The 12,992-nt window shown below is 43.0% G+C and overlaps 1 protein-coding gene across 5 annotated transcripts in view; it reads left to right on the top strand.

Moving 5' to 3' along the window:
* The window catches only part of LOC126924382 (putative mediator of RNA polymerase II transcription subunit 26), a 63,256-nt gene that overhangs the window by 31,904 nt on the left and 18,360 nt on the right, over window positions 1-12,992 (top strand). The gene's annotated exons all lie outside the window — the stretch shown is intronic.

Here is a 12,992-nt window from a genome sequence, read left to right as displayed (position 1 = left end):
TTTTATTTGCCCGCAAAACGTGGCTGTTTGGAGAAATTGTGCTTACGATTTACTATATCCGTATTATACGAAAAATCGTATCTATTACGATGTGTGCAACGTGTCTTTAAAGTTTGGCACCTCATCCTAGAAACGAGGTAGCCATTCTCCAGTTTTACGAGCCACGGTTATCGTCATCATTCGGCCTTCACCCTCCACCATCGCAATTTTACGACTGTCCATTCGTTTGATCGTCGCTGCCTCGCCTGCGCGTATATCCACGTACAAAGAAATCCGTCACGTTGTTCGGTCATTTTGCGGTGCCCCGTTAAAACAATGAAACACATATAGGAAACTCGTATAAAACCGGATACCCGAGTTTCTAGCTTTATAGTAATTCGATTTATGTATTAAATTTTGTAATCGAAATTTTATCCATTAAATGCCTTCACAACGAAATAATAAAAATGGAATTGAAAGGTTCCGATATTATCCGGTAAATGAACAATGAAACAAGAGCCGTCGTCTTTCGGCTTTCACAAACCTGTAGTTTCCTCTACTGTCAGCCATGAAGAAAATTTCGTTCTACGAAGCTTAACGGTGGGTGGTTCTCTACCCGGAGAAACTCGAACAACTAGGCGACGATTTTTACTGCCATTCGATTACGAGGCACGGCCGAGGGGAACGGTCACAACCTGGCCACGAAATTATGTAACTCTTCCTGGCCGACAAGGCGCGGGCAATCGAGCGTAGTCGTATCGCGGATCTACGACCGCCACGGAACCATTTTCATTTCGATACCAACGATCCAATCGGCGAATAATAAAACAACCCGTTCTTTTCACGACGTGCCGCAAAAGCAAAAAACCGCTATTATTGGTTGATTCTGTAGCCAATTGCAGTTTCTGATAATTTTGCTTTCCTTGACGCGCGGTCGATCGGCCAAATTACGTTGCTATTTTGTCAACCTTCGTTCCAGATCACCTACTATATATCATAATAATGATCGTGTTTGTGATCGATGGCTAAGATGAATTATTGATCATTTCGTAAAAATGTGGTTGTGAGGTGAAGCAGATTGTAGACTTTTTCGAGAATGATTCGAGGGAAGTTGATAGATACGATGAACGATTCTCTTCGTTCTTCGAACGATATGCTGCAGGACAATGTGATTGTCATTTTCCGATACTCGACGTAAGTATCGTTGAGAATTGAAACGGCTTTCGGAATGAATTTTTGCGGATATCTCAAACTTGGTGGATTTCTAACAGGTGCTTCTCGCTTGTCTATCAAATTATCTTCTCGATAAAAATTTCTCTATAATTTTAAAATTTTGCTCCAGATTAGTTTTTCATCATACTGTACCGAACCCCCCTTTCTTCTTCCCTTTTATAAAATACAAACTCATCTTCGTAAAAATTACTGCATACAAAGAGTCTAAAGAGAAAAGAAAAAACATCTCTCAAAGAACCTAATCGCGTGGAAAAATGCACGTACAACGAAACACGAAAATACTCATATAATATCTGTCCAAACAGCGAAATGATCAAAGCCTTCGAAACACAAACGAACCTTGGAAAAAGCGTGGTATAACGGACGAGTAAACTAGAATTGATACAGATTTTTAGAAATCAATGCCGATACCTAGAGCAACAGTCTCTAGAGCACACGAGGGACTAGCTGGCAAGAGTAACTCACGATCGGACGCTTTCTCCCAGATGATCTCATCGCGTGGCATTTCAAACGTTGAGCATCAAAGTAATTCTTCAAGACGTTCACCCTCGCCTCTCCAGTTCTATTCGATTAAAGCAAACTAACGTAAAGCAACCTGTAATACTATCATGACTTTACATGTACGGTAAAACTTCATTTATTTCAACGAAATTTTAATCAGTGCTTAAACGAACTCCAGCTGGTTCAATCTACTTGAAACTTCATTTTCCCAGAGACGAAGCGTGGTACGAGGGAAACGTATCCCACATTTTCGACTTATTTTCACACGTAGAATAACCTCCTGTCGATTGCTCGCTTCCCTTCAATTCGTAATTAGCCAAATTCGACTACGCTTGGGAAACGTTCTCGATAATCTCGAACGAGAAGCGTGCCACGAAAAAAACGTCGCTTTATATTTTCGACTTACTTTTTCACGTAGAATCACCTTGTCGATTGTACCGTGATTACTCGGCCGCCTATATACCGTAGACGTACTATACATTTGTCCTCGTATAAGTTCATATAAACGGACTTCCACCGTAATATACATTTAGCCGAAGCGGTTCGTTCGTGTTATGTAAATGAGGGGTGGGACGAACATACCCCAGAGGGTTTGTGTCGTTTGGCTTTCGTTGAACGTCCACCACGAGGGGAGAAAACGACACGGAGATTCCAGGGTTCAGGATGCTTTTGTCGGTCGGCACAGCCTATCTGCCGTCGAATCTCGCGCCCGACATCGCGGGATAAAATACACGGACGCGGACTCTGGTAAAAGGAGGTGTGGTTATGGTCGGAGCTGGTCGACCTCGTTTAGGACCGGTAAAGGCATAACACGAATACACGAACGGACTGACGCACATAAGTACAACTACAAATCGACTGGCGGCTGCCTCGACGCGTTTCAACCTTAGAACACGCGCTTTGCGTGTGGTTTCTCCGCTGTTCGTAATGCAAGAGAACGGCCATTGTGAGAAATACGCTGGAATCGAACGCGAAGCTTGGTTGGAGACGTCCGATAGGATAGTTGCACTACCAGATTGGGACGACAAACCGAAAGCTTGATAGTCGAGGAAGAGAAGACTCGTGCAACGATGGAAAAGAACACGCTTTCATTCATGCCACCTTGCCCGGAACGCCGCGACCTTCGATGCGTGATTGACTGACATTTCGAGCAGTCGCGGGAATTCATTTGCATAGCAGGAAATTCTGCCTCGTTTACTACGTGGTTCTGATGCCGCGGGCTCTTTGTTCGCGTTTGATATAACAAGCGTGTCCTTTCGCGCGGTAAAATCACCAAAGGCAGACGTTTGAACTCGTTAAGAGAGTTATATAGCAATGTATCCTTCTTTGTTAATTATCCATACGTGTTTTCGGTATAATTTCGAGGAGAAAGAATCTGGTGTTACGTATTACACATACGTAACTCATGAAAGTATAATATAGAAATATATGTACAGAGAGTACCTATAAGTCTATTATAGAAAACTTTTATGAATATATTACGCGTATTATGTAAATGTATTTGAAACTTCGTTAGAACTGTAACGAGACTCGATTATCATGATTAACGATAAATGCATAATTGTTTTAGAAATTTATTTCCCCCGATAACTGTTCAGGAAACTCTTTCTGACTCGTGATCGGTTAGCAAAGCGCTAGCAAATTGCTTTAGAGAAAATAATCGATAACGAGAAGAATGAAGAGTGCTCGGCCGCAGATTTACGTTAAACGGTTTACGAGGAGACTACGTGACTGAAGTTTGCGGCCACGAAAAACTGTACACGGTTTAACAACGGTTTCCAACGCGTGAATTACTGTTAGACATTAGGGAAACCGCGGGACTATGCGGCGTTGATTGCCAGCTGGAAAGAAGAAACAACTTCCCGTTCCCGCGAAATGTCTCTTGTCGTTTTAATTTCCCGGTAGAAATGTAAATTCCATAAAGGCGAACGCTCGATAAACATCGCGGCCGTGATTCACTCCGTCGAACCGGTGTCGAACTGTTTTCGAAAAGGAAATGGAGAAAATTATCGCGCGCGCGAAAAGTAATATTCGACGACGACTGTACACGATTCCTCGTGCATACGTATTTTCTTTTTTTACAAGTTATAAAGCTGTATCGATACCGCGTTATATCGTTTTAAATTAGCGAGCATATGTAATTTATGTAGCACGATTAAAAATCGCATCGTATCCACGGTGCTGTTAAACGGATAAATATTTATGCAACACACCGCGATCGAACGTAACTTCATTTGCAGCGATGGCATCGCGGCGTGTTCCGCTCAAAAGCTCTTTGTTTTTACTAATTATGTTGAATTCCCTATGGCAGGACGAGCAAAGGTTCAATTGCAACGGAATAACCGCGAACGGTAATCGAGTTTATTGTGTGTAAATTCGACCCAGAGAATAACATTGACCGAAAGAATTCCAGTCCCAACGAATCGCAATAAATATATTAAGATAGGGTTATTTGTGTCACCTAAACTTTAACATTTTGAAATTCAATCTCGAACGTTACACGGGACAGTTGGCTCGCGATTGCTTGCGATTCGCGCTTTTGAATTCTTCGTTCGGAGCATCGATCTTTTTAAATAAAAGCATCGCTAACGATACCGGCATACTAAGTGTCACCTTGAAGCGTCCCGAAGGAATTTAGCCGGTCGCAGACCGCACCACGGCTGTACAAGCCTCGTCTGCGATGCAAAGTGCGCAGCTGCAGTCAACGCTTGGCGCCGATTCAGCCGATTATTCGGTTTCGATGCTTGAAAGGCTCTGTCGATTATCGTCGTTCGTAGCCAATTTTCAAGATTTAGATTCGTCGTCCTTTCGAATTCGTGATTTGTAAGCGGCCAGATAGTTGAAACGTGATAGTCGCACACATCGAGTTTCCTATTTCCGGACGACATACTCGTAAACTTTCAGTTTCGAAAAATACCTTCTTTGGTAAATGGAATAACGCGTTGCGAAGTGTGTCAGCTTCTCGAGGCTATTGTGCAACGAGGATTCTATTGTCCGTTCCATCTCAGAGCGTTCTTTATCCCCGAAAAGCGGCAATTAGAAAGTTAACGCGGTTAGTTATCACACTGTATACATCGTTATAAAGACGACGCGCGAAGTTGTTTCACGATACACGGTTGACGAGTCACGAGGAACACTGGGGCCGATTACGCTCGCCCGAAGCAGCGGAATAAATTGCCACAGGATACCCGCTACAAATTGCGAATCACCGCGTTATTGCTTAATTGTTATTTCGAATTAGGGGCTTTCGGTGATTCTGTAATCAGCGGACAAGCGGCGGCATGTCCGTGCAATTACGAATGACGATATCGGTCAACCCGTAATTTGGATAACAATTCCCCATCGCGTTAACCGGTTGAAAAGTTGCGTCGTGCGTTTCAAGTAGGAAGTCAGGTTCTACAACCTCGTCTAGATTAGTCAAGTTACAGGAATTCGAACAGTTCACACTTTACAAGCTTCAACTTGTTACTTACTTGAAATATCCTTGAAACTTTGTAACACTCGTTTACGTTGATCAATCTGACTTCAAGTTGCTTATATTCAAACGATTGCCAACTTCATTACGATTTTGTTATCGAAATATTTGTACTACTTTCTTATAGCCACTGCATATAAATCTAATTTCTATTAAATATACTCGTGCATTTTTCGTACGATGACCGATAAAATTCTTCCCTCATAAAATTACTCGAATTTAAACGGTCCCGAGCTTAATCTAACATTTGAGAAACTCGAGCGACTTAAATAGATTTAACTTGTGCAAGCTGAAAGTGGCTCTATGTACACAATATACGAGTTGATTTCCTGTGTCTGGCTTTTGAACTTGGGTCCATTTTTCATCCCGAGAAAGTTTTGCGTGCCCTATCGCGAAAACGTAGAGCCTGCGATACCGCGAAGAGCAGTGCCCCGCGTTTGTTTAAGCGCATACGTTATCTCGTCGTCGTAACGCGCGGTTACTAACGAAAGTCAAACGTAGGCAACGATACATAGCAGCGAATTGCAAGCGGCGAATCTTCTTACGCGCGTGCGACTACTTATCTGTTCCCTAGATCGTGTATCGCGATGCTGCAGCGCGAGCAGCGCTTTCCTTGAAAGCAGCCAGTTGCGGGAACGATCGCGAGCCGCGCGACTCGTTCATGGATCGTTGAGAGTCTGAAAGCCAACAAAGGCCACTTTCGATCCTCGAAGCTGTTTCCACCTCGTTTCGCAGCGAGAGAGGATTGTCACACTTAAATAGATACAGAGTACGTTCGTGCAGTTTCTTGTAATTAGAGTACCTTGCTTTAATTCTAATCGCTAGATTAGCAATGTTTATGCAAATTCATGCTCTTACGGATATAATTAAGCTTTCTGATCCACTCGTTTCTTCTTCGCCTTTGTATTTTACAGATACTTTCTTCTTATATTTTCCAATATATTATACATTCATGAAGAGCGTAAAATTTAAATATACTGGCTACTAAATTCGAAGACTTTTGATTGCAATCGCAAAAGTGCATTAAATATGATATAAACTGTGTAAAGGCAAAGGGTCACGGGTTTCACACATACGCTACACATTCTTGCTACGTGCAATCTAATTTCCACGTAGCGCCACGCATACCGAATATCCACGTGAATTCTTCGAATTACACCCAATAGATATCCCATCATAAAAATCTGTTATGTTCATCATCTGCCCGTCATCCACGTGAATTCGATCGTTCCTACGGATACACTCTCGTCTATAATTGTTAAAACACCCTATAATTTCGTGCAGGTGAGATATTTGATCCCGAACATCAGGGAAACGATTAATTGGCCAGAATTGTGTATTCGTGCAAAATAACGATTCTGAATATGCAGAAAATATTTGCAAAAAATATTTTCCAAGAGTTATAGCAAACATTGAATCAATCGTATATCGATGCGATGCAATTCGTTGATTTAAATATCATCGCGGAAACTTTATGCGCATTCTGCGAATTTTCCTACCATCGTATTTTCCATAAACGCATAATATGATAAGACACTCGAACCCGTGTTTCTAAGCCGCGTGTGGTATCGTAAATTTAGAATGAAACGCATTGCGATGTTCTTTATTTCTACGACGAGGTGAGATCGCGTTGGACAGCTCGATAAGCGAAGCAACCTCGTTAATTGGTTACGATGGAAGATAATTCTCTGTGTTTTGCGTCGATCCGCTGTTTCATTCTCATCGGCAGATATTTTTTAACTAAAAACTCGGGGCCAGCGCTGCACGTATCCGGTAATTAATCGGGCGTAATCAATCGAGCCAGGACGAAAGTTCCACGCGTTTGTATTTTAATTTTATCGAGTACGAGTTCGAATACATGAAAACCGATCGTCGATATAATCCCCCTCCCCTCCTTATTCGCACACAGGTAACCGCTTCTCCTGTCGTATTTTTACCGCATTCCACCGTTGATTTCACGTTTCTGCAAATTTTGGGCGATTTCCGATTGCAAACTGGCACAAACGAGCGAACCTTTTGTTCCGGCTCGACACAATTATTCCCCCAAGCTATTTTTTCCCTTTCTTCTCCATCTCAGATTCGAATTCACCGGCGAAACAACGACGTTTTAATTCCGCGATTAATTGACCATTCAAGCGTGCCAAGGTTTCTCGGTTTTTATTCACGGCACAACAAAAGGGTATCGCCGGGCCGAATATCCTTCTTCGAGCAGAGCTGCTAGTGTTTTAAGGCTTTCGCGTAATTCGTGCAGCCGGGTATATAGCGAATTGATAGAAACTTGTTTCTTAACGTTAAATCTTTGACAAATGCAACACTTCGGTATAAGTACGACGTCCGAAAGTCGTGCTATGGAAAGTTCGGTGCTCCAAGTCTAAAGAGCGCAAAACGCAAAGCTCAAAGCACGACGTCCGTGTGATTACTGTTAGTTTCAAGAGTTAAGTTTTCGACATATTCGGCATATCGAGGCTTGTAAAATACTCCAGTGCTATATAAACTAAATATGGAATCTCTAAAAAATAGCAGATGCTCTCGCTCGTAGTCCCTGGAATCTCCGATTCTAAACAGGTAACATTCGACGTTCCACGAGGGAACTCTTTGGTCCGCCTCGATTCGAGGAACGCTGGAATGTTTTTTTTCGTCTCGACCCGGGGCCGAATAAATCTTCGTCGCTTCTTATTCCCGTAGGAACGGCGCCATAGCCGCGCGATAAATCCGTTCGAGCTTCAAGATCACTGGCAGATCTCGTGGAACCGCGGCCAATTCGAAATGGCTAATAAGTTTCCAGAGGGGACTGGTTCGCGGGAAACACGGTATCTCGCTCTTTTAATCAGCCTGCGCGCCACCAGGCACCAGTCTCGGTGGCTTTTGCCCAAGAATATCCTTCCCTGTGTGTTCTCTCGGCTGCTGCATGTTTTGCTTACCAATTCCCAAACGTTGCGACATTATAGTATGACAATATTTATGTCCAGGATCGAGCAAAGCGACAGAAGAATCGATCTGGGCATTCGTAGAATTTCGGTCGCCTTGAGGATACTACGAGGATAAATGAACTTTCAATGCATTTTAGAGTCACGCGCGGACTTTGAGAAATTGCTTCTTCCGGTGTTGTAGAAAATTAATATGAATTATCGACCGGGTTAAGGTAAAGTTTTTGTCAGTTTTTTAATACACGACACTCGACTGTTGCTCTCGGGGTATATTAGAAAATTATCGCTTTTCTTTCGCTAACGATTCGTGCATGGTAGAGAGAATGGTGGAGTTAAACACCAGCGAATTTAATATTAACCGACGGGGCAGGCTCATAATAATTACGGCGAGGAGAATTTCCAGACTCGTACTAACTCGAAAGTTTCTTTCCGGAGCGCTTCGTAATTAATGGAACGTTAACACTTGATCCTTTCATGCTAATGACGACTCGCGCAGATAACTGTACTTGCGGCCTATTCCTCTCGCGCTCGAATACTTAACAAATATGTATCATCGTAGAACGTCGTACGCTGTTTTCTATTAACTTAAGCGAGATGCCTCTTATAACTTTGATATATTATTTGGGTCGCTGTTTCCACTTTTACGCCGAGACGCGCAATCTGAAACCTTGGCCAGGAATTAACGATTTAAATTAACGGTTCGCGCAGCTTACAGTTCCACGATAGATCTATAAACCATATTATCACGATTAATCTATTCGTAGGCGAATCGAAAGCTCTTTCTAACGGTTTATGATGTCGATTTATTCTCCATTGTCACGCATTAACGTTGGCGGCTGTTAGTCGATGGCGCGAATCATAATTTGTTTTGTCTCGGTGTGCCGCCGTGCGTTCCCTTATTGTCGTGAGAAGGGAAATACTGTTTGGGTGCGACTCCCACGAACCACGGATACTCGACGCCTGTTTCGTCGTTCCGCAAAATTGATCGCCTAGCTTGCTTTCCACGCGTTTCTTCTCTTACGCGAATTTCACGAACGTTCGCCGCTCTCCTCGAAAATCAAGCTTACCGTCGTGCATTTCCACGAATATACGTATTGTTTGTAGAACAAAATCAACGATTATACACTGTAGACTGCAAACAACCTGTTGGATGCTGGTTCGTTTCGTCATTATCGGAAATAACGAGGTAGGACGTATTAAACCTTGGAATTTCCTTTCGTAATTACAACGTTCAAACGCAGGACTCGAAAAATTAAATTAACCGGAGGCGAAATCGTAAATAAAACGTTGCGTTAACGATACGTTGTCCCTTAATAAGTTGTCAGGCAGAGAAGCTGCTTATTATGTTGATTGCAGGACTGATCATTTTTGTAGGATACAGAACAGAAAACATGGTTCGAAACAATACGACGACGTGGATCGAGTTTGTTTCCTCGGCTGTTCTTGGGCCGCGTCATCTTTATGGAATGTCTCGGCAAGGTCTGCCTTTCTGACTTTGTGGCCGCGACGAAGAAAAGAGAGTCCGGTGGCCGCGTCGTGGTTGGCCCGTGGAGCGGTCGTGCAACGAACGAACAGCGTCGTCCCTAGACATCAAAGAGAGGAACTGCTTCGTAAATCATGCTCCGGTCAAAGTACGGAAGCGTGAAGTTTTACAAACGAGAGATAGCTGTATCTGCGTATTGACGTGCATCCGACTCGATCCACCCGTGTTATTTAACATTTTGCCCTCGTTGCAGTCGCTCCTTTTCGCGATTTCCTTGAATAGCATCGAGATACGAGGCCGTTGAACATAAATTTTTGATTGAAAATTCCCGTGTTTACGTCGTTTAATTGTGACGCGCGTAATTTCGATAAAGCCTCGAAGCCATGAAAGATGGACGTGTCACATTTCAACGATGTTCTTTGCCAATACTGATTATCATTCAGCGTATCATTATCATTCGTTAACAATAAGAAGCTCGGGGCGTGTTCGAGAAGAATCGCTTTAATCTCCTTCATCGATTTCGTCCCACTCGCCGTATGATAGATACTACCGTGTAACGCGATACTAAATCAGATATAATAAGCTAGTAGGAACATTCAGAGGTTTTGAACAATACTTTCGTAAAATCCGATCAACGTCGAGTGCACCAAGAGTCGGAGAGGGTGTTAGAGTGAAAGGCGACCAATCGCGAACTGATCGAAAGAATTCGCTGTTCTTCATGCATAATAGATAGACGATGCGAGGATGACGATAGAGGTTTTTGTTTGCAAATTCGTGCTTCGTCTCTGTCTGTCATTGTTCTATAGTTGGCAGCGTGGCAATGAACGAGACCGCGTTTCATCGAGGCGCATGTAGCGCGCCAAGAATTTGAAATGATTTTGGCACGAGAGGGTCGACGACCCGTTCAACTGGCGAGGATAGAGTCCGTGAAGAGATCGATTCACGAACCTGTTTACGGGCCACGCCGTGAGAGGTCTCGTTATACGAGGCCTCGTGAAAGATTCCTTCGGTTTCCTACGTTCCAAAGGTCCCGCCATCCGTTCTCTCTACTTTCTCTTATTCGTCATCCTACTCTACGAGTTTCCATTTTACCTCTTCTTCCTCTTTCTAGAGGAAGTCTACAAGATTATTTGATTTATTACCTGAAACTTACTACTTAAAACTAGTAACTAACGCAAGACAGAGACACCAAAAATTCGAAAACAGCTGCACAATTAAATTATACGCTCTTAATTAATTGAGCTATAAATTACAGGATTTTGAAATTCGCTCTATGCTTTCTTGAACCTGATTTCGCTGTTAAATCAAAAGTACTCCGAAGCGCAGCGATCTCTAACGAGAAGCAACGTTGGCCAGGATATCATAAAAATCCGTGTTATTTCATCAAGTAGAAAAAGCGGATTGTTGTTCGCGCGTCCATGTGATTCGAGCGATTGGGTCGCCAAGACAGGATCCAAGAACGCCGATGGAACGTGTCTCGGTCTTGAACGTGATCTTGAGAGAAACACGGTCGAACGCAGGCTCGTGCATGCGTCATTAATTCGCTGCAATTGACAGGTCTGTTTCGCGGCAACGGAACCGTTCTAGCTGATCGTTCAGCAGGAAGATAATCCTGGTCGCGTTGGTCAGGAACGCGTAACCTGTCCCCGTCACCTTCAATTTTTCTTCGAGGCCTCGGCAGATGCGGCGGCATCCACGAGACTGCTACGGAGAAATGGAGCAAAAATTTCCTTGAAATTGATTGAGCGAGGTTGTTACGACTTTCCGAGCACGCCAGGCATACCGCAGCCTCCGTGTCGTGGATAAGTTATCGTCCTCGGTTTCAGCGTCGATATTTCTACCGTCACTAAATATTTCCCGGGGATTTAGGTGCCTAAGGTTGTTATATCTCGGCTCTTTTCTTCGTTTACATTCTATTTTTGAGCTTGATTTAATCTGCAGCCGATGGGGCGTTTTCGAAATCGAGCCCACGATGGAACGAATGGCTTTGGAATATTTAACAGAAACTGTCGTATAAATCACTGGTGTTCACTCTTTCTTGAATAAAAATTCTTCTTGAAATATCTTTCGTATATTACATTTTTTTAGGTGAAATCTCCTGTCTACAATTTTTTCCGAGATATTTTGAAATAAAATTTCTTCTGAAAATATTCCTCTTGCGGTATTCTGTTCAGGTAAAACGATTTATCGGCCGCTTTTCTCATTTCTCGTGATATTTTGAAATATTTCGAGACCGATACGTTTCTTTCCTTTTAAACGATGCTGTAACGTCCTACGTGATTTTTAAGAACGCAGAAACACTCTATTTTATTTGTCTTGAACGATATTCACATGGTTTTACCAGTTTATACCATTCTATGTATCATCGATCAAGACAGATATTCCTGAATTAACAGTTGAAACGCAGATAGAATATTTTATCGTGTTAGGTATGATCGTTATTCGTGTTTAACGTGTACGTTTAAAAGTATAGATTAAATAGGATTTCACCTGTATTTCACATCAAAACGTCGTGTCTCGCTTTCTTTAATTAACTGCCACAATAATAATACATTTCCTGTCTGTCTCCGCGTGAACTCGAATAATTATATAGGTTGTTACAAAACAGACATTTCCTAGAATTTAACAAAGACAAACAAACACGGAATTATTCCGATGATCGATCTTTATCAAACGATCGTTAAATTTTTGAATTTTAATCGATCTAACCGAAGACAGTTATTCAGCCGATCCTTAGGAAATCAGTGGCTACAAACTTTTCGAAATTTAATAACGCAAGGGCATTTTCGAATTTAGTTAAAACAATTAAGCTACATCGTGCCAGTACCCTCCAAACAACGAAAGATTAATCCGCAGATTATCTGTCGCCAAAGTAGCAAAGCCGTTAAAGTTCTCAGGTGGTCGCATCGGTCCGGAAACGAAGTTTAACGAAGACGTTCGTTGGAACGTCCTCTCCCCGCGAAGAAGTCCTCGATCGACGGGATTCCAGCGCGCGGATGGAACGCAGGGGATGTAACGGATCATCGAGATTGGAAACGGTACTTTATTCCTGGCCTGGGTCTGCTTGCAGCTCTCGTGCATGTTAATGCGGTACCGCGGTGTCACTACGGTTCTTTGTCCTTGACGGGTCGTGTCGCGCGCGTTTACGCGCTCGATCGTTCATCCTTCGGGATTAGACTGGTCGTGGGAACCTGTTTGAGGAATTCATGGCGGATTCCGGCGCCCGAGAACTCGTCCGGGCAAAACACGCTGTACCACGAAACCTGTGATGTAATGATAGTTGGTCGATCATAGAAGCCGACCTTGATTTCTCTTTTTCTGCCAACGAAGTCGTCCCTGCTATTAAAGTAGCGGTCAGTAGCGGTAGCTGCAGTTACTTTCGGATTGATGGACG

This window comes from Bombus affinis, chromosome 14, assembly GCF_024516045.1.
Source record: "Bombus affinis isolate iyBomAffi1 chromosome 14, iyBomAffi1.2, whole genome shotgun sequence".
In the NCBI taxonomy this organism is placed as follows: domain Eukaryota; kingdom Metazoa; phylum Arthropoda; class Insecta; order Hymenoptera; family Apidae; genus Bombus; species Bombus affinis.
This window is presented reverse-complemented; position numbering and strand designations above follow the sequence as displayed.